Genomic DNA, 22,887 nt, shown 5'->3' with positions numbered 1-22,887 from the left:
GTAGGATTTGGTTGGTGCAAACTTATATTCGATATTCCAACATTGTGATTATTGTTTTCAAGGCACTGAACCCAATATTCAGCTCCATACCCAACTCCTTGGTTATAATCCACTGATCCATGAAGATTAGCTGATTGAGATGCTCTTCATTTTGGGGTGTGACATCTGTGTGTGACTGTCTGGAATGTGGCTTGTCTTTTAGGCTGCTGTCACCACTGTTGAAATGCACTACCCACCACCTCACTGTGCTCGCATTCACTCTTTAGTCTCCAGAATCTTTCAGCAAACATCAGTGAATATCAATAGGTGCAGTTTTTTTCCTGCATGGAGGAATTCAGTGATGCACCTTTGCTTCGTACACACTTCCATGTCAGATGCTATTTGGTCAGATTGCCCACTCTGCTGCCTTTTGTCACATAGCAACAAAATTCAATGGAATATTGGCAGGAAGGTTCTGCTGCCATACTGCCAACATCTGCCTCTGACATTGCAGGCCAGCATAATGAAATATGAGGGCTGCTCCAAAGGTAATGCCTTCTATAATCAAGTGGTCTCTACCATTTCAGTGAGAGAGGCAGATTGTGATTTCTTGGTCATGTTGGAGGATTACACTTAGCCTTCCTTGCTTTGGGCAAGACTTGCCTTTGAAGTTCCATCTCTGATATGCAGAGGAGTTCCATATCTACAGGGAGCCTGAGTTTCAGTGAGTAGATCTGGTTCAGTTAGAACCAGGGAGACCCACATTTTATACACGTGTATGCTAAATCTCAAAACCTTACTCCTCTTCTAAAGTAAAACTATAGCCTCTCCCCTCAGGCTGACCTCCAAAGCATGTTTGCTTAAAGACTTCCTATTTGCTCTTGTAGTTAGCATGACTTGCAAGCAGTGTTACTTTGCTTGTACAAAAATGCAGTTGCTAGAAGTGGTGAAGAGGAGCTCAGCTGGGTTTGTGCCAGTCTGCTGCTTTGGGTTCTTTGTGGATGTACGCAAACTGATGGGAAGGCTGCTAGGGCTAAAATAAACTGATTCAACTACTCTGTATATTAAGCAAACTGCAGTAGAAGCCTGAGAGGCAAGGGTTGGTGGGAGGATTTGTTGCAGAAGCGTAGTTGAAAGTAGGTTTTGTGAGAAAAGGCAACGTTGGAAATAGTGTGAGTTGAACAGCTTGAATTGAAGAAAAGCTAGGCACTGCTAAAGGGTATGAAGATTCCAAATAAACTTGTGAAGTTTGGAATTGGACTGGAGGACATAGTTTGTGCAAGTATTAGGTGTCATGCCAGGTATTTGGTATTAAAAAATTGATACTCTTCCTTGTAACAGGAGCATAGAATTAATTGTCTAATTTAGAGAATAGTTTTCTGGAAACCACACTGCATTTTTCACTACTTTGAATTCCGCTTGCTAAGCTCACAACTCCTGGAAAATGCTCGAATATACTTCAGTGCTTGTGTATGTAATATGATGGAGGGTAGAGAGCTGGAACAAGGGACAGGGCACCTTTGAATCAGAAGTTAACATAGAGTTCTGCAATAAAAAAAAGTCTGTGATGCTGCACAGCTGTAGCTGCAGGCAGCTGCAGTGGACTGGGGAGAAAAGTCCATTCTCTGTGGGAGGTGATCAGATTCCAATGGGACATGATTGAAAGCCCGTTGCAGTAAACATAAGCCTTGTTATCAGTTAGTGGATGCTCTGGATCAAGCTGCGAGTTCCTTGGCATATTGCTCAAATCAGAATTTTTAATGGTTTTCAGTTGTGCTGAACTCAGAGTTTGCATTTGATGCATGGCAGTAACTGTTCGTCAGTATTGCTTTTTCATATGCAAATAGGTCTCATTTGTAAGATGTTCCTCTTTGGAAGTTTTAACCAGCTGTCATCAAATGCAGACTTTTCTTCTACACTTCTGCACATGTAGCTAGAGAATACAAATCTGGAGAATGAGAAAGATATCTTTAAATATATCTTCTCACAATGCTGCAGGATTTCTATTCACTCACCAAGCTCATTTGTAAGTGCAGGTTCTGTTAAGGTATTAGTGCACACCATGTGGGATTCTTTCTTCCCCTTAGCTTTTCTTGGTGTTCTGCATATTGTTTCTTAGTTGGTTGTTTTTTTTTTCCCCTTAGAGGATCAAATAAATATATAAGGGGTGTGCGTATGTATGTATATATATAAATAAATGCAAGAAGGCAGAAAAAATAATGGAAGGATATAACTGGATATAAGGAGAAGTCTTTCTCAGCAAGAGTAATGAGGCACTGGAACAGGTTGCCCAGAGATGTGGTTGATGCCCTGTCCCTGGAGACTTTCAAGGTGAAGCTTGATCAAGCCCTGGGGAATCTTATTTATCTGTGCATGTCCCTGTTCATTGCAGGGCAGTTGGACTAGAGGACCTTTAAAGGTCCCTTCCAACTCCAAGGATTCTGTGATTCTATGAAAGGAGATTTTTAACTGGCATTTTTAACATACCTTGTCCCTTCTTTCTTCATTGGGAAGAGCAAATGGAGTTAAAAGGGCCTCTGATGGCATACACATAATGCCTTCTTCATTTTTGATATGGGCTCCTCTGAGTCTTCCAACGGTCCTGCTGTAAACACCATTGAAATCAGCTGTACTCCCTTATCACCTACCATTCATGTCTTGGACCTGATAAGCCTATAACTAGCAGGACACCTGGTGGTGGAGAGATTTTTCTTTCTTAAAGGGTCATGAGTACCTTAAGCCATTTGTTATAGATGGGTGAAGGCTACTTTCTCGCTTGGAAGTGGTCATTGCAATGAAGTCTATACTGGGGCAGTTGGCAATGCCAGAGAACAGCCCTCAGCTTCCAGCAGTAACAAAGGAAGCACAAATGATTGATCTGATCTGAGCATTTTGCTACTTTATCAAGTGCTGAAAGAATGAATTAAAAATTACTCTAACCTTCGCATCTTCCTCCTTTTACTTCTTTTAGTAAAGAAGCCATGAGAACTATGTAAAACAAACTTATCACACACAACTCACATTAAGTTCATTGGTTTCTGCATTAATACTATGCTTTCTGGTAAATCCAGCCAACGCTTCAAAAAACTGGGCCCCTAGAGGACAAATGATAGTTCAGCATCAAGCATGGTATATTCTGCCTGCACCTGGCTGTTTGTATGTGTCCTGGGTAGCTGATTTCCAAACATACCTTACAGATCTTGAGGGTCTCCAGCAAACATCAACCAGATTTGCAAATCTGAGATCTTTGAGGGTTGCTGAGTATCATGTGAAAATCTCATTACGTGCGCTTCTCACAGAATATGAGTGAACTGGAAGAAGGTGAGCAATTAGGTGATCAATAGCTTGATTACAGGCTGGGCTAAGAGTGGGGACAGTGATGCTAAAATGGGTGAGGTGTGGATGGCGTAGGGTGGAGCTTTTAGGTGGTGGGAGAGACAGTGCTTGGGAAGCTTGGATCCAAAATATCTTAGTTGATCTCTATTAACTGCAATTCAGAGGAAAGGAACAAACCCAAAGTCTTTCTCTCTATATGAGAAGGAAGTCATGAAATATTAGACTTGGTTTATCAGAGCCATTTTGTTCACATGTTGATCCTGTGAATAACGCCATAATAATTAGTGCAAGTGGTCTGGGAGATGCACTTTCACTAATCTGAAGTGCAAAAGTACTTCAATGCTTGCCAGTGTATCTAAGTGGTAGGAATTGTTTTTAAGCTTAAGAGGGTAAATTACTAACTCTTATTTAACATGAGTACCCCAGATGACACTGACTGCTGGTAAATTTGAATGTTAGGCTACATTGCTGGAAAGATGAGATTGTGTTGGGTTGTTTGTTTGTTTGATGAATGGAAAGGTAAGGAAAATCAGTGAAGAAGTAAAAAGGTATTAGATATTTCTGCCTTTACTTTAAGGTCTTTTACAGGTTACCCTAAAATCTACCTGCACCCATGACAGGGGGGCAGTTGGCCCGCAGGCCGCTGGCCCAGAAGGAAAAGAAAAACAGGGAAAAGGAAATAAATACAGCGGCAATGATCTAAGGAGGCACACTTATTTACTAAATACTATATCGGAATACAGAATAACACAATATAATAGAATATAATTGGAATTAAGGCTAACGAATCAAGTAAAATAAGAGAGAGTGAGTCCCGAAACCGAGAGGCCTACTGTAACTCTAGGCGGAACGGCTGGAACGCTCCCACACGGCTCTCCCCCTGGCTGGCAAGGTCCAAAAGAGCGAGTCCAGCACTGAAGTGAGATTATATAGTCCTGGTCATATGACTGACCGTGGTGTTCCCTGGGACATTCAGTTCTTCTTTCTGTGAGCAGCAGATTCGTCAAAATTATCTATGCTTAACATGATGTTATGATGTGGAATACTGATAGCAAAATTACAACATTGCAAAACCATGACAGGTCTGAAGGGGTATTCGCAAATTTTCAACAAGAGTTTTGTTGTCAGAAAAGGCAGACTCAACCAAATAGTTGCAAATTCTATTTTGGTATGATATAGACCATCTTGTTTAGTCTTTTTCAATAATTTGTACTGTATTTTTGTAGTATGAATGTCAGTTGCTACTTAGAAACTTACATATTTCTTATTTGAGCTGCAAAGCTTCAATGTTTAACTCAGAATATTCTACTTATCTATTGCTGTATAGCAAAATAAGCTCACTTTGTATAGGCAGAGCACAATGAAGTGCTGATGTGGACTTAACATTCCCAAGTGAGAATATTCCAACATCATGTTTTGGGGAATTGAATTTAATGGAAGATTCAGAGCAGGGAAAATAAAACACCATGGAAACCAACCAAACTCTTGTATTTATTTTCTCTTTCTTTGGAGAAAATGAAATACTGTTAACACCAGAAGTTCTCAGGACTGTGGTACCATGCACTGATGCTAGTTATGCCATGCAGCTGTCTTTACAAAGTATTTGTAAGACGTTCATATCCTACACTTAAAGCACTAGTTTATCACTCTCTTGCGTTTGTAAGCAGCAGCACAAGAGCTGCCTCTGTGGGTCTTGTCATCCTGGGGAAGATTCTAAATGAAAACTGGCTTTGTGTCAGGGGATTTTGGTGAGAATTAAGTATAAAAGTGACCCTGATCTTATATGGGTCTTTGCCTCTTACTTTACCTGCCAAAAGTCAGACAAAATCACAAACACTCAAACATCCTCAGTAGCCCCTGAGGGAGTAGGGGGATACATTTTAATTACTCCCCTTTCATCTCTCTGTGGTTTCTAACAAAAATTATGGTATAATAATATGCCGTATAAACATATGTGCTAATTGCTATTAACAAACATTGAGGTAATATTAACAGTATAGCAGTTATATTACTATTAGCAGTATTAGCTGTAGTCACGACATGTCTCTAACAAACCATGAATGACTTGGCTGGTGTATCAGTAGGCTGGAGCTGATCAACTGTTGGTATTTACATGTATTGTGCTTGCCAAATGTCTTATCTCTAAGAAGGTGGAGATGCTTCAGTTGTTTACACATACAAATGAAACTGCTTACTAATAAGCAGTAGATAATATTGCCAGGGTTTGGTAAACAGACCAGGCAACCACCAACACTTTTTCTCTCTGTGCTCTTGCCCTGTGACCCAAGGTTAACCTGGGCTGTTGGTGAAACAGGCATGAAGCCGGTTGTGATGAGACCAAACATTTACCTGTTTGTGTATCAGCTAGAAATTTCCATGGCAGCTGCATGCAGTGTTAACCAGCACCAGCAGATGGAGCGGTTACAATGCCTTCCAGCCCACAACGCCTTGTTACTCACCAGCGTGTTTTCCCCTGCAGAGCTCGGAAGCTTATTTTTCGTTAGGAATCAGCTTTTTGTGGCTAATGGTATTACTGCCTATTGCCTGGCTTCATCCGGCTATTGCTGCTGATGTGTGAGGGTTTGAGGCACTGTTTTTCAGGGCAGTGTCCCAAGGGCTACATCCTGACAGTGATTTGAGAAACAGCGCAGAGTCCATGGTCTATGGCAATACCAGTAACAGAAAGACCTCCCGTATGTTAATCCATTGCTGCAACTACACTTTGTTTTCTAAGTTCCTTGTTATTTGTTGTAAGAGAAGACAGCCTATAGGATACCCACACTCTGGTTTTCTAAGACTAATTGTGACATTTTCTCTTTGGAAAATATTAGCTTCTCAAAATTCAAACCTCTTGTAGGAAGGAACGTGTTTTCACTTTTATGTGCCCTTAAAAAAAACAACATTTCATCTGTTGATGATGGTCTACAAAGAATAGAGAGTACTTCTGTCATATGATGTGATAAAAACCGAGACTGTTACAGACAAATGTAGAACATTTTTTGACTAAGACCTCAGTTGCTCATGTTCTAGGATTAATATTCTCGATGAAAACATTACAGAAATCTATTTGGAAACATGATACAGCTTAAACCACTAAGCACCTTTGAGTACAGCAGCTCTGTATGATGGGGATAAAGGACTGGGAATCAATTTACCATATAAAGTGTTTTTTTACCATTCATTTCATTTGCTAGCTCTGAAAGGCAAACAGTTGTCATAGGAACGGTAAAATAAGAAATCCATTTGTTGGGATTGGATGATGTGCTTCCTTTGAAAATGCAAATAAAGGTTCAGCAGATAGATTTTTGTCAAGTGTATATCCTGCCAGAACTTTTAGCTTGGAATAATACGCTTCTGGTTGTGCTTGCTTCATTTAAATGGCTAATCCTTTCCATGCTGGTTGGACATCTACAGCATGCTGTTCTAGTTCCTGTGATTGCATATTGCAACTTGTAATCTTATAAATTTCAGACCGTGTCTTCCATCCTACACCCCCCAGAGGAGCTTTTGAAAATTTGCCTGGAAACAAACATGTCAGGACCTCTCAGGATTCATTTCCCTGTTATGTTCTCATCAAAGGCACGTGGACTGTAACTGGGCTTTGTAAGCTTGCAAACTTGTCTGTAAAATGGCTAGCAGTTGTATAAGCTGCTGTTTTCAAATATCACTACTGAATGCACTAGTATCGTTAGTCTTTGGCCCTGTCAGTGATATTCTAGTGTGCTGTGAAATAAATGGCTTGGGATGCATAGGAAGGATGCAAAAACCTAAATTGCTTCACTTGCTCTAACACAAAGCAAGAGTTGTGAGAGCCTCATGTTTGGATTGAGAAACTGGAATTTTTCTAGCCTCAGAATAGAGCAGAGCTAAAAGTAAAAGCTGACTATGGTGATAGGTAGCAATAGCGCAGACACCTCCAAACTTGCTTTGAAGTAGCTAAGTTTCCAGCACCAATGTCATGGTTGGAGCTCAGTGCAATCTGACTTACATTTTGGAAAGAGTTCTGTGCTTCCTTTGTCGGATTGTTACTGGTACTCAGGCTGCTAGCACAAAGCAAATTAGACCTTTACAAAACTTTCTGAAGAAAACGTACTAGAGCCAGCATGTGCTGTGGTTATTCACTGGCTGTCAAATTGCACTCTGAAGTAGTTCCAGTGCTTTCTGAAAAAGGATTAATGTGATAATGGCACCCTGAAAAATCAGGAATCCCAGAAAGGATCACTTTAGTAGGGGACAGTTGGCTCAGATTTGTGTAGTTGTAAAGGGAGGGCTGATCTGGGATCATGTATGTACTCTATTCTCCTGAAATGAAACAGAATCTATCAGCAGATTCCCAACACAAGCTGTACCACAGTCATCTCTGAAAACCAAAATACTGTCTCCATTGCACAGAGGAATGCTGGGATATGAGAAAACCATACCATGTTTTGATGAGTGTATCAAGTGGTTTTGAACTGATGAATGTGGGGCCATTTATAAGACACTGACAGCAAATACTTTGAAGAGGTTTCAGAGAGAGAAAAAAAAGAGGCCTTCTGACTGAAAGGAATCAGTCAAGCTTTTACAACTGATTTTAAGCATTCAAAACTTCCCTCTAAAATGGTCCTTAAATTATGGAAGCTGCATTTTGGGGGGGGGGGGGGGGGGGGGGAAGAATAACATATGCCTGTTATTTGAAAAGTAAAATACTTTACCTTCCTTCCAAGCTCTATTTCTGAGCACTTCTGAGCATATTTTGCAGCATTTTACATATATATATATCTCATACAGACAGGAAAAGATAAGTAAATTTAGCAAGTCTATTTAAAAAGCTATAATTCATTGATATGTAGAGTAATAATAAAACCTTGAGAGTTTCTTATTACTATTTTATACCCAGTGATGAACGTTACAATAAATTATTACCACTCCTTTAACTTCAAGTAGAAAATTCCATCAAAAAAATATTCATTGTTCCACATTTATAAATGCAGATGTCACAAAATGTTTCTAAAGTGTATCTTGAAGAAAATATTTGCATCATTTTTTCTTTAATTCTTCTAGAGCTTTGAGTTTTAGAAGCAAGCTGTAGCAAGGTTACTTTTCACTTAAGAATGGAATGTGAAAATAGGTAAACAGAGAGGAACTGGTGGGTTTTAAGAGGATAAAAACATGACTGCTATTTTTCACTATCCAGCTTGTATCTTCTTGAGTTGTAATATATTGTTTAAAATGTGCTTTTTTCATCTGCTGTTGGTTTCTATATGGCTATGGTGGGTTTTTATGTGTTTTGGCCAAGATTACAGGCAGTACCAACATAATATGTGCCATACTCCTGAGACTTCCTTCTCAAGAACTGCAATGTTCTTGAAGATTGCTTAAGAAACTTACTATGGAGAAGATTTAATGCCAGTGTTTTAGATGAAGAGAACTGATAAACAGATTGGAGAACCCTTTAAATTTTGAGAGTTTTTAATATTAAAAACTACAAGTCTTCCAAAGTTCCTTGTTTTACTGGAGCACTAATGCACATTCAGGAGGGGTGTCCCAAACGATGCAATGATAATATTCCCATTACCAATTATATCACAAATTGTGATGCTTTCTTTGAAAATAACTTGTTTCAGGTGTGCTAAAGGATTAAAAATTCGTATGTACTATGAAAGTTGGAAAACATAGTTCTACTATCTACTATGTTCACAATGAAGGTATAAAATGATAGAGAACAGACAATATAGTCACACAGATAAAAGGGGGCAGTGAGCCATGTGTTCCAGTGGAACCATGTTATTTAACTTGAGTATTTGGCCTTTGGCATATTGCGGGTAAGTTCCTTTCCGTATTCTCCTAGAAGATAGATATAGACAAAATACTGCATTTTGTCATTATCCATTTAACATTCTTAGGGAGTTTATATGGGAATGCTTTTTGTTGTTGATTTTTTTTTTTTAAATAATTCATTTTTATGCCTTTAAGAACTACAAATATTTGAATCTTTAGAAAGCTTAGAGGAAGGGCACTTGTCAATTTTTAATAGAGAATCCACTTGCATAAGTAAAGAACAATGGAGCAACTGGAGGGAGGCAACGCCATCTGGAGTAAAAAACGGATAGATTATTGAAAAGCTAAGGATCTGGGCAAAAGATGTCTTTAGGCTGCCTAATTAACTCGGCATCTATTTCTTTATGATGTGTGGGTTGTGGGTAGTTGAGAGACCAATGAAACTCATGCAGTAGTCTTTGAAGGCTGGAGAGAGAGATGCTCATGGCTTAAAACAAAGAGCTGTGACATTGTCTTTTTTTTTCCCCCTGGAAGCAAATTTCTTTATTTGAGTTTCCTGGAAACTGAAATAATTCTTTGTTTGAAGTTTTCATCACCCATGTAAAACCCATCTCTCCTGGGTTTGCTGCTTGCAAACAATCTCATGATCTGGCAGATGTCACAGCTGCTCTTCATACTTGTCATGGCTTAGTGCAGCCTCCAATACTAAAAGGAGACAAACAATAGTCAATCCTAAAACATTTAGTTCATTTATACAAATTGAGATTACTGTCCTTTATTCCTCTTTTTTCTCATGCTGGTCATCACTTTTATTGGGCTACTGAATGCTCTGTGGAATATTACCATGATGCTAAGAGCTTTGCTTCAATAACTATGGAGGAGAGGGAAGTTAGTGCCATCCAATTATCATCCAGATGTTCCTCTATATTTTTCATTACGTAGGAAAAGAAAATTGCAAGAATAAAATGCTATGTGAGAAATAAAGCTAATTCTCATCAAATATAATCCAGTAATCCCACAAACCCTATGAGGATGTTAACACTGATTTAAAAAAAAACCCAAACAATTGGCTTTCTGAGTTTTTTCTCTTCCATTTTTCTGAAGCGGCTCTTGTGAACCATGTTAAATAAGCACTTTTTTTGTTCAAAACTTGATTTTCCCTTTTATTTATTTATTTATATTTTTAATACTTCTGAGCTTTAAAGTACTACATTTGTAACACAACTGCATTTCCTGCAGTGAAGGAAAAATGAAAAATACATTCTGGGGCTACAGCACTAAACTGCAATGAAGTATAGGTAGATCTTAGGCATATGTTCATCATTCTTCTTTAACATCTGATTTTAATACTTTAAAAAATCTATAAAAAGGTGTTCAGGGAATCGCTTATTTTTAAACATTTTCCTCAGATTTCTAGCAGTGTAAATGCCTTTAAGATAAACGTAAAACTATGAGAACAAAAATGCACCATTTGATCAAGGGAAGTAGAGTCATAGAATCACTTGAGCTGGAAAGGACCCTTAAAACTCTCTATTCCAACTCTCCTACAATGAACAGGGGCACCCACAGCTAGATCAGGTTGCTTAGAGCCTGGTACAGCCTGACCTTAAGTCAGTAAGGATGGGGCTTCCACCACATCTCTAGGCAACCTGTTCCAGTGTCTTAGCACCCACACTATAAAAGACTTCTTCCTTATATTCAGTCTAAATCTATCTTCTTTTAGTTTGTTTCTCCTTGTTCTGTCCAAACAGAGTGTCCTAAAGAGTCTGTCCCCTTCTTCCCCTTTATATACTGAAAGGCCACTATCGGGTGTCCTTGGAGCCTTCTCTTTGCTGAACAGCCCCAGCTCTCTTGGCCTGTCCTTGTAGGAGAGGTGTTCATCCCTTGGATCATTTTTGTGGCCCTCCTCTGGACACGCTCCAACAGGTCTACGCCTCTCCTGTACTGAGGACTCCACATCTGGATGCAGTACTCCAGGTGAGGCCTCACCAGCACAGAGCACAGGGGCAGGATCATCTCCCTCTACCTGCTGCTGCAGCCTAGCAGCCCAGGATACAGTTGGCTTTCTGGGCCAAGAATGATAGTTTCTTATAACTCCTGTGGGAATTATGTAAGCGTATAAAAATGTGGGAGAATCTCCAGTAGGTAACAACTCTTGAATGTATATCTGGGTATGAGAATATAAAATAAATTGTACATGTGTTTAGAGAGAAGAACTTTTCACATAAATAGGATCACTAGATTTACAAGCTTGAACAAGGGCAAACATCAGAAACTTCTGCTGAGCTTAACAGGCAGGATCCAATTGCTGTTTTGAGTGTGAAATGAATGTGCTGTGTTAGCACGGGGCTGGTGTAATGCAGTGCAGAATAAGCCAGATAGATCTTACTGAAGTTCTGAAGAAATGGGTGTAACATAATCATAAGAAATAAAATCTATCAGAAGTCCCTCAAGCACAGGCCATTCAAGGTAGCAGCTTCTTAGTAGAAAACATGCAATCATTTCCTTCCCAACAAATAGAAAATAAGAACAGAGTTGGTAGTTGCAGCTAACAGTAGGTTGTCTTGGTGATGATTTTACTTTGAGGAAAGCCTTACTTTGATGACGCACTGTTACAACTGAAGTACCGGTTTACAGCACCTCAGTGGTACCAATTGTCATCTGGTCACTGGCAAACTGATAAATACACCCCTGCACAAGGCAATGTGACTTCTGTGTTGTGGGCTTAGACTTCAGCTGTGACAGCTAATACTTCATCTGTAACAGCTAATACATCAAATGCGTATTTCTCCCCAGTCTGGAGAAACTCTTTCATTATCATCCTCTTATTGGAAAACATCTGTAGTTAATCATTCTTCCCCACCTCTCAAAAACAAAAATAAAACAGAAAAAACAAAGAGGAAGAAAGTAGTGATATTTTCTCTTTAGAAAGAGGGAGTTGTACTGACAGAATCCCAGTGACATTAATCAGGGAAATGGAGTCTGATGGTCTGATGAAGGAAGATGGTAGGAACTCTGAATGAGGGTGACTGGCTAAAAGGGAAAATGTTTTCTGAGCCGAAAGTAAACAGCTGGTAGTGCAACTTTAGTTTGGGCAAAGTTAACAAAAGGAGGGTTAGGAGTCTATTTGTGTGCATACGTACAAAGTTGCTGATATTTCATATTCCTACAAACCTACATTGGCTATTAAAACTGGAAGAAAAAAATAAAGAGAAATGCCGTGTGTGCTTATTGGCCTCTGTTCCAGTGAATCTGCCTCACTTTAGCCCTAAGAAAAGCTGAAGTTGCATCACTCTGTGTGTGGGGAAAGGTACCCGTTGTAAATAAAAACACTGTACAAACAAAGGAAGGTCTGACAAAAGAAGCAATCCATGTGAAAACTCCTAAATATTATAATACTTAAGAGTGACAACATGGATATATGTTTCCTTCCTTTCTTCTTCCCCTTTACTTCCCACACATTTGCTGGAAGTAGAATTACAAAAGGTCCTTACATGGGCCCTAAAAGTCAAAGGATGAATGCTGGGGTTTCTGTATGTGCTCCCTACCTCCTCCTCCCCTGCATACCACCCACCCATACACATGCCTGTTTGCTTGGCTACAAGCCTGTTACAATCTGTTTCCTGCTGCAAATGATTTTATTTTTCACAGATACATTCAGAAGTTCTTGGGAAGGCACCTTCCCTTATAATTTGCCTGATGAGTAATTTTCAGGTGCATTAAGGCTGTAGATCAGGAAGGTGCTGGAAGCTGGATTTTGTGTTTTATTTGCATTATTATAGGGTGGCTCTTGATAACTAAGTTTTAAACCATTTCAGCTGCTTTGCTGTAAAGCAAAGTCAGACTTCCTATTAGAGGAAAGCTCGCAGAATGATGCAGTTGCACAGTCAGGGATTCAAGGGTGTTGAGCATGGGGCTGCATGCGACTGAAATGTCATCTCCCCTAAAACCTGAAGAGGAAGCAGTTCCAATGCCCAGGTTGTTTCCATATCAAACTGATATATAAAAAGATTTATGAAAGTTGAACTCGGGGGCAGTCAATACCTCTCAAAGGTGAGCACAAGACAGATAGCTGCCTAAATTAAGAGTATTGGTCTGTGTTTTTCTTTAGAAAAACCTGGCAATTACATTACATTGCTATTCTTAGGCAGAAGATAAAGTGGAACACTGGGTTAATGGAAAGCAGGCTGCGCAAGCTGAGCACTATGGAATATTCAGCAGAATGCAGCATATGTATAGTAGGCTATATGTCTGAGGGAAACACACGCAATCCACCTGCTCCTCAACTATGCCTTAGATTTCTTTTTTTTGCCCGAGAAGAAAAGCTGTCTCTATTGGCAAAACAGGAACTGTAGTTGGAAACAACTCTGAATCCAATCCTCACTTCCTAAATTCCTTGAGCTTATTTTAGAGGCGAGACAGCGCTAACGCTGCTGACTGAACACAAAAGATGTTGAGCCGTAGGAAGGGAGGAATTTGACGTGTGTGGTGGTATTCATGGTGCCCTTCTGCAGATGGGCTGCCTGCTTATTCCATAGCGCATTCCCTCAAAAGAAAATGCCCTGAATTTTGCAGCTCCTTTGGGCTCTCTCTGTAGGCTACACAGTGTTTTTAAGGGTTCTCTGTTTGTAAGTGTTGTGACATCATTGGTGGTGTTTTGGGCAAGTGAGTTGAATGAACGGCTGCACTTTTTGTGGCTGTCAGAGGCTCAGTTTCAGATTCTAGGGATGACTGGTAGATGCTTCCAGATCTAAATGGTTGCTACTTTCAAATGTTTGCTGATTTTGCTAGTGCTGTTTAAAGAGAGCAAGCTCAGCTCAAAAACATAATAATATGTAATAAGCATTAGAGTCAGATTTCTGAGTTAGCATGTTTTTATATATATATATATGTATATATATATATATAAGTTAAGATCTGTATGAAAGGAAACTTGTCAAATTTCTCATATTTTCATCAACTGGTGTTAAATGTGGTGGTCTGGATGCAGCTCACTCTATTCAGGAAGCCTCTGGATTCCTGTTTGCAGAAGATCACATGAGGAAGGGCAGTGCTCAGTGCTGGCCCTGTTACTTTTGCTCCTCCCCGAGCATCCTCCCACCTGGCCATGGTCAGGGGCTTCCGTCTATAAACTGGGACGTTGTGATTTCTGGGTGATGAGAAAAAGCCAAGGGGGAATTCTCTCAGTCTCTCAGATTGCAGTGAATCACTGTCTGTAATGAGGTAGTTCATAGGCTTAAAGCAAAGCATATACCAAGAACCTCTTTGAACCTGACTGAAAGTGGGACGGCAAGTGACTGTCGGGTGAAGGAAGGATTTGTGTGGGTGGGAGAAGAGAGCTTTCTGTGCAGTTCCCCCATCTCTTAAGACCTAATATGGATGAATTAGAGACTCTAGACAGAAGATCGTTTGTATAGTTTTTCTTTTTTTCTCCAAGAATAAATGGATTAAGGGTTGATTAATTCATGATGATTGTCAGCTTAATGAGGAATATAAAAATCACAGGGAAAAACCAAGCTCTTTCCGACTTACAGGGTCTGATTAGTGCAGTCATCTGGAAAGTATAAGCTATGATGGTACATCTGTATTTCTATGAATAGATTAGTAACTAAATTGGCTGTTCTGTTATGGCTATTCTAACAGCTACATGTTGTCTACACTCTAGGTATTGTGTATTTCCCAAAGGCTGCTGTTCAGCCTAAAGACCAGCATGTGTTCAGATTCTTCCCATCTAAAAACAGCCCTGTTGAGCTGTTGGTTTGGAGCAGGCACCAACTGCAGCCTCTCAGAAGTGTGGGGTAGGAGTGGGAAGGTTGAGTGGCTTAGCGGGAGAGCACTGGGGCTGCTGCTCCTGCATACATAGACATGCTCCTCATGCTTAAAGTTTACTTTTGACTAAACATGTTCTGATTAAACTGATAACTTTTAAGGGTATTTGTTATTAACTGACAGTGAGAAATAATTTTGTCTTTACCTACATGTTTTGAGATTTGCTAAAAGTTGTGTTTTTCCAACTATGACCTGGTTTAGCTGTGAAGTTTAGTGAAGTTTACAGGAGTTTTTTCTGCTGGCTCTATCCAAAACCAGATCAGGTCACAAGAGAGAAAATGATGAATTACATTCATAAGCTGGAAACTAACACAAATATTGATGAATACACATGTGATGAATACACAATTTCTGCTCAGGCTGTTTGCAATTTGGCATGCTTCCCTCAGGAATACCAAGATGCCCTCTGTGGTACAGGAAGGGCACAAATCTAAGGCTACACAGGAATTTGCTTCCCTGCTGAGGGTCTACCTGGGGCAAGTATTGAGAGCTTGTCAAAGGAATCATAGGTCCATTGCTGCGGGAGTGCCTGACTGTGAGTGATGATCATGTTTGCTAAAGTTTATTACATTTTGAGAACTTGTCCTTCTTTCCCCTTTAATGCTGTCGGTAATAAAATCTCAACATTTTAGGGTGAAAATCTTTTTTTTTTTCATTTAAAATCATTGTTTCTTCAGTAAAATGGTGTGCTTAGAGATACGTCTGACAATGCATGTCATTTCAGAATTCTTTACCAAACAATATTCCTCAGTTGATTCAAAACATCTTATGAGATCTTCTAATCGTTCTTTAACCATATCTTTAAGACCAGATATTAAACGTACTTCAAAGTAAGGGTAAAGATATCACTGAATGTATAAAGTGATGCTATTTTCTAAACAAAAAGCATGACTATTATCTTTTCCCAAGGTACGTCTTCCTCATTATGTGTCTTGACAACAACCAGTCTCACATAAATTATTCAACAGGAGACTCCAGAGCTGTCTGTATAAAACTGGCATATCTTAGCTGATGCCCTCACAAGCCAGTAGGTTATAAGAGCCCTAGCCCTAGTGAAATGGCATTGAGAATTCCTGAGAGTATCCCCTAAATTTTTGGTTCTTTTTATTTAGATGCTGACTGTTCCACCTGAGAAACAAATAAGTTTTGCTTTTTTTTTTTTACCTCAAAACTTTTCTCATTCAGAACTCATTAAGGCTATCTGAATGGCATAAACAGTTCTCCAAAATTCATTATATATCTAAGATGAATTGAACTGTCATTTCCAAATTGCTAATGTGCTTTTTCTTATCCCTTCCAAAAAGGAACATTTTATATGCCTTATAGGTTAAAAGGGGGAATAGTAAATTATCGGATCACCAGAGGGAAACACTGTACCCTGTGTTAAACTCTATGTGGGTAATTAACATTCAACTTATGTTCTTCAAAGCTTGAGGGTCACACTACCTTCAGGACAGTTCTTAATCTTGAGAATCTTTGTTGTGAAGATTTTACTCAAGGAATGAATGAGAAGGTGGGAATAATCGGTGTTGTGCTTTCACCGGGTTAGCTGCTGTAAGAGAATTGTGGAGCAGGTGTCCAGAGTCAAAGCTCTCACTGGGAGCTCCTTAGCCTTTCAGAGGCTCTCCCTGTGCTTGCACACCTCTGGTTTTGGTTTCAGCTGTGCAGCTCATAGCAAGCTTCAGGCCTTCTGAAGGCTTACTAGTAATTTCCAAGTGATGAAAGGTGTATGTACTGGCTAAGGCACAGGGGGCTGGCTGCCCTGTGGACTGCTAGACTTTGTCATTGTGGCAGCAGTTATGGAAGCAGTTCCATTCAAATAGGATCTCTGCAGCATCTGAATCCAGCCAAAGCCTTTCATTACTGTCTGCTGTGGACAACTGAGATTTCCACCAATTTTGACATTTTTACAGGGATTAGAATGAGTAATGCAGAGACAAATCTTGTAAATAAAAGTCCCTGTTCTGTTGTAGGATGTAGATAGTATATAAATAGCAAAAGATACCACTATCTTGACTCAAAAGACTTGTAATAAAAGAAATGCACTAATACATGTAGTTGTATACACGTATCCAGTTGCCACTTTGAATCAATTATACTTTTAACCTAAAAATAAGACCAAGCAACTGGCATCTAAGAATACACAATATACCTGAACTAGTTTGTTTTGTAGTACTGAGTTTCTGGATTCAGGAGCTTGCCCTTGTCTTGCACTGATGCTGTGACCCTCCAGGACTAGGGACACCTTAACTAGCCCATGAGGGTCTGTTGCATGGGCCAAAAAGCTGCAGAAAGGAGACAGAAAATTTTGGGCTAATTTGATATTAGAACCCATTCTCTGACTGAAACCTGAACTGAGCCCTAAATTATGTCACTAATAGGTTCTGAAATGAAGTATCCCGGAGGCTTCGGAGTACACCACTGACTTTCTGATTTTGCAGAATTGATACTAAACAAAAGCTTTTGCTTAGAAGTAATTTTCCTTTTTTGTGGTAGGGGTGGTGGAATGAGCAAAACTGATAAACTCATTTCAGTTGTGACTTGCATTTTCAGTCTGAGATTTGTTCTGAAGAAAAAGTATTCATATTGAAAGTTTTTGGAAGAAACATAGGATTTTTTGTTAAGGTTGTATGTAAATATTGTCCAGTTCTATCTAGTACTGAAAAGATTGATCAAGATTTGCTTGTTGTTATTGTTGTTTGGTTGGTTTTCTTTCATATTTGCCTGCTTTCTTTCACTTTCCTCCATTTGCTTGCCTTTAAGATATGCACAGGGATAAAACCCAAATCGCCATCCTTTCCACCCAGTCCCTCCCATCAGTAGGGCTGTAGCTCAATGATGTGGATAGCTCTGTTCTGAAAACTCTGTCATGTCCTGTATAAACAGCATAGAAACCAAATTATCTATCTGCATACATGGAAGGTTGGGATGACTTCTGCAGGAGAAGCTCTGTAGGTGGCCTTGCTATGTAACTGTGAAGGGGCGGGGTTGGTGAAAATCATCTCTGGCTGTGATTTACGGATGCAGAACTTACACTGAACCACGTGCTAGAAGGAGTGAAGGCAGAAAAAAGGTAAAAAAAAATTCTGAAGTGGAATAGAAAATATCAAGAGCCTGTTTGGACATTCTGTTTTTCGGAAGATGCTGTTGTAACCCTCCTCAAAGGCACTCAGGGATGTAAGAGATTGCCTTACAAATCATTCATTAGGAATTCAGTTCTAAAGTTAGTCTGTACATGAAACTTCCAGTAAAGTTTACAGAGATTTGTGCTTAGAGATTATTATGGCAAGTACACAGCTCCATAGAGCTTTGCTTTGTTTTCTAATTAAAAAAAGAAAAAGGGGGGGGAGGTTGGGGGGGAGGAAATACTTGAAATTTCCATTACAGTAAAGGACTAATAAATGGCCTTAACTCTATTATCCAGTAAATAAATGTGCTCTACAGTTCTTTCAGACACTAATTGTTGTGTTACTACAATTATTCTAGCAAACAAATAGACAAAAGCAATGCTGCAAAATGATATTAGTTTTTGTTAAGTATATTTTAAGATACATGCAAGTGGAAAAAAAAATAGTCTTTTGGATAAATATGATTTTCTAATCAGTGATTAAAATTGAGACTGACATGAACTGTGATATCTCAGTAATGGCAATTAAAGAAGCCTTGCTTCTGTGGCAAATTAGCAAAGACACTGTGAGATCAAATTCACCAGAAGCTCTGCACCTCCATTCAGCCAAAAAGGAACAGGGGAGAAGGTACTTGACACTGTTAAATCTTTCCTGGTGCTTTTTATTTTGGAAATTGGAAACGGAATTTCAGTTTTGGAAGTTTGGAGAGTTGGAAATGTCCTGTTTGCTCTTTCGTTTTGCTTCTGCCAAAAGCAGGAAGAATGCTTAAAAGTTTCAAGTCTTTTAATCAACTTTTCTAAAGGCTAATGGCATACAAGCATTAAGCTCTCTGAAAGACCAGTTCCAGCTCTGGCTCCAGTACTGCAGAAAGACTGCAACTCTTTTAGCCTCCATCATGTGCTTCCATGTGTCCTTCCACAAGTCCTATCTGAATCGTCACTGTAAATCCTCAAGATGCTCTCTTAGTTTCAGACTCCATCTGGAGGATGGAAGCTCATGCTTTTCTGAAGAATGGTAGTAAAAGCTGTGCCACTAGAAAGGTACATCTTTGGCATATAAGCTGCAGTCTGGGCTTTCCTCCTACATATCCTGCATGATTACATGGACCGTGCACCCACAAGACTTGTCCTATACAAAGCAGAGTGTTAGGTGATGTTGCAGTTGTCATCTGCATATCTGTCTGATCTGGGGGCCAGGCATGGTCACATCTGGGGAAAACAGCTAGACTACTCTGCTCAGAGGCTGTGGATGCCCTGTCCCTGGGAGTGTTCAAGGCCAGGTTGGATGGAGCCCTGAGCATCCTGGTTTAGTACCAGGTTGGAGGTTGTGGCAGGGGGCTTGGAACTTGGTGATCCCTGGGATCTCTTCCAACCCAAGCCATTCTATGATTCTACAGCACAACTTACCCTTACCAGGATGATGCAACCATTTCTGAGGGCATTCATGACTCTACAGATGGTGCCCGTGGAGGCTAAACACAACTCAGTGCACTAAAATCTGTCATTAGTTTCAGGAGAGCTAAGACCTAAATATGATAATAGTCCAAAAGAAAGAAAAAGTTTGTCTCATTCAGCAATGGGGCAATTTGTACCCACTAATAAAGAACTGGAGGCTTGTTAAGATTTGATTAGGAGAGCTCAAGATTTTTTTTTCTCCTCTATTCATTAGAGGTTTTACCCATCTTCATTTCTTCACAAAGGAGCTAGTATGGATGAGGGAGGAATGCATCAAACAGAAGATTTGTGAAGATCAAGAACTGTAGAACATTGCCTTTCAGAAGAAGCAAGGTCCAGAGACATGAATGCTGAGAAATGGCAGAGGAAGAACTAGGGCTTGGAGGAAAGGTGAAGTTTTATGTAGCGATGTTTGTTTTTGTGTTCACTCCTGTTTTGGAAACTGTGACAAACTGAGGAAAAATAAGGTACAAGGAAATGCTAGTAAGGCTGTTAAGAGATTTTGATAGTCCATGCTTGTGAAGTGTAAAGTCTAGCAGCAAGCAGCTCTTACACAGAGTTCTAATGCATCTTTTATGTTCAACTTTATGATGCACGCCAGACAGAGCCAAAATGTATACAAGTGCAGATGTGCTGAGCAGGGCTGAAGAGCTGTGATAAATATTGTTAATGTGTTTGAAAATGTAAAAATGTTTTGGGAGCACATTAAAAATAAAACATCTGCTCTATTATGATGCTTAACTCAATAAAACGAGGAGCAAGAAATGAAAGGTTAACTTATTTTTTTCACAGAATAAATAAAAAGGATAAGTAGTCTCAGTTCCTCTGTCCTTGAACTGCATCATTTTTACTACAGCTGTATCTTCATTCTGACTGTACAAGCTAGCTGCTGGCTTCTGAGCAAGGATAACATCCTAAAAATAACTGTGCTGTTACAGTTTGGTTTTAGAGTTTGACCCATTCCTTGAAAGATCTGTTCAAATTGCAGGAGGAAACAAGAAAGGTGAAAACATTTAAGAAATGTCATCTCAGTATGACAGGAAGTCTCTGATAACCCCATTTCTTTTGTGCATAAAAATGGCACACTTACTACTTACCCATATACACGGTGGAGGGAGATGAAAATTGGTATCTGTCAAAATGGTAGGTGATTTGGAGCTGTGTCATATTAAATTCATGCATTCTTTTTTGAGTTTTCTACCATGCATTTTAATGGAGAAAGGAGTATCTTTGTGCTTTTGTCTCAAAGTCAATTTAAGCTCTGAAGGTCTAGACAGTATGTGTCAGGACATTGGAGCTGCTGCAAACAAATAGTAAAGGAAAAGCCATGCTTATTCAGCACAGACTAATCTCTTCCCTTGATCAGCTATTTGCAGATAATCTATGTGCTGTTTGTTCGTTCGTTCGTTTGTAGCCTGAATGCAAGAAGTCACAGGAGAGCGTAGATTAGATTAGCTCTATACCTATGATGTAAAGGTAGTTTCTTTTAAGAATCATAGAATCATCTAGGTTGGAAAAGACCTTCTGTATCACCAGATCCCTTAATGTCATGTCTAAGAGTCTCCTAAACATCTTCAGAGGTGGGGATTGCGCTGCTTCCCTGGGCAGCTCATTTCGGAGCTGTATTTTTACTCTCTGGCTGAAAACCATATCCTCTGATTTTCATGTAAAATTAAGAAGGCTTAAAGGTCTGTTTCTTTTTTCTTCTGAGGAGACGCCCTTAATAGTTTTAATAATTTGTATTTGATATCCTGTGTATTTCCTGACAGGAAGTGTGGTTTGAAATGTCTTTGGAGTTGTCTGAGAGGAGCTTGTGATACTCAGTGGTTTTGTTTTTTTCACCTGCTGGAGACCAATGAACCCTGCTGCTGGTTCTGAGAGATTTCTGGAGTCAGTGGTAGTATCAGTACTGCTGTACTGATTGATTGTAGTACTGTACTACAGTACTCATCAACCAAATAACCCAACAGCTTCTGTTGCATTCCTTCAATTTCAGTGAGTCCTCAAGCTGAAGGGAGAGGAATCTCATAGCTTTCCTCTCTTTTTCCTTCTGGCATGCAAACTACAGATCACCTCTAGTCTTGTGCTATAGCCTACACCACCTGCTCTGTATAGCCAGTAGCTTTTCCTGACTGCTATGTACAACACGGAAATAATACGTTGTGTTTCTTCAGGATGAAGTAACAGGTTTTTCTATGGCTACAGTATTGTGGTATAATATAATTGAGAATGAATAACTGGGAGTTGTTGGAAAGTACAGTGATGTAATCAAAAACTTTCTTTACGGGTACCTCTGTAAAACAGAAGGGTAAGAAAGATAACAGATTTAACTATTTGCAATATGACGTTGCAATGAATATTGAATCTGTGGAGTTATAGCGCATACAGTGTGTTTATTACATATGCAAACCGACTATTGAAACAATTGTTTCTTTCCATTCCTTCTGTTGTTTATTAGTTGCCGATCTTGTCAGAATAATCTCATGCTGAACAATGACGTTACCACTTTCTGTTCTTTCATGTTCTTGGCTGCTTCAATTCTGAGAAACTAGAATAATTTAGAGACTGCAGCAACTAAGATAACTGACAGCAGTACAGTTGTGTTGGAAATGCCCTGGAATGAGAGGAAAGTTCATATTCTTGCCCTGCTTCTTTTTGCTTCTGATAAATTCCCTGTATTGATACGTATATAAGTAAGATGCCTTAACAAGTGAATGGTCCTGATCTCAAAAGTCAGATAATTCAGTACAGGGGTTCCCATTGCAGAAATACATGTCAGAAAGAGCTTTGTCTAAGAATAAGGACTTCAATGCAAATTTCTCTGCACAGTGAAAACAGTTTTTAATGCTCTCATGTTTAAATGCTCTAATCCTTCCATCTTGATTTTTAGATGAGAGCTTAAGCTTGCATTTTTCCTTTTTAATATCTGGGAAGAACTAGGCTGTAGGGCTGCTGTGAATTTGGAGAGAAGGGAGCGAAGCGCTCTCTGGTTGTTTGTGCTTGGGCAATAAGCCCCTTGAAATCCTAAACCAAATGGGCCTCCAGAGGTCTGTAACAGTAGTTAGTTCCAAGATGACTATTTGTGCTGTGACAGTATGTCCCAGATTGTTTTCTCCCCAAGCTAGCACAGAAATGAGGATGAATTCCTTAGGAAAAGCAGTGGCAATTTGTGTTTTGCACTTGGGTCCTTCCCTGGCTGTACTGGCGAAGGGATGGTGATCTTCATGCACGTAAAGCTCATGTATTTTGGAGTAACTGCTCTTATTCTGTGGAGCAGCAGAGCCGTGGTAAAGAATATACAATGCTGCAGGTACCTGAAGCGTGTAACAACTTGCAAGCATGCCTTGTAGAGGTGTTGCTTTTTCAAGGTGATGCAAAAGAGCCCCTGGTGAGACATCCAG

The sequence above is a fragment of the Excalfactoria chinensis genome, chromosome 2 (genome assembly GCF_039878825.1).
Source record: "Excalfactoria chinensis isolate bCotChi1 chromosome 2, bCotChi1.hap2, whole genome shotgun sequence".
In the NCBI taxonomy this organism is placed as follows: Eukaryota; Metazoa; Chordata; class Aves; order Galliformes; family Phasianidae; genus Excalfactoria; species Excalfactoria chinensis.
The sequence above is the reverse complement of the archived record's forward strand: the minus strand, read 5'-3'. Positions refer to the sequence as shown.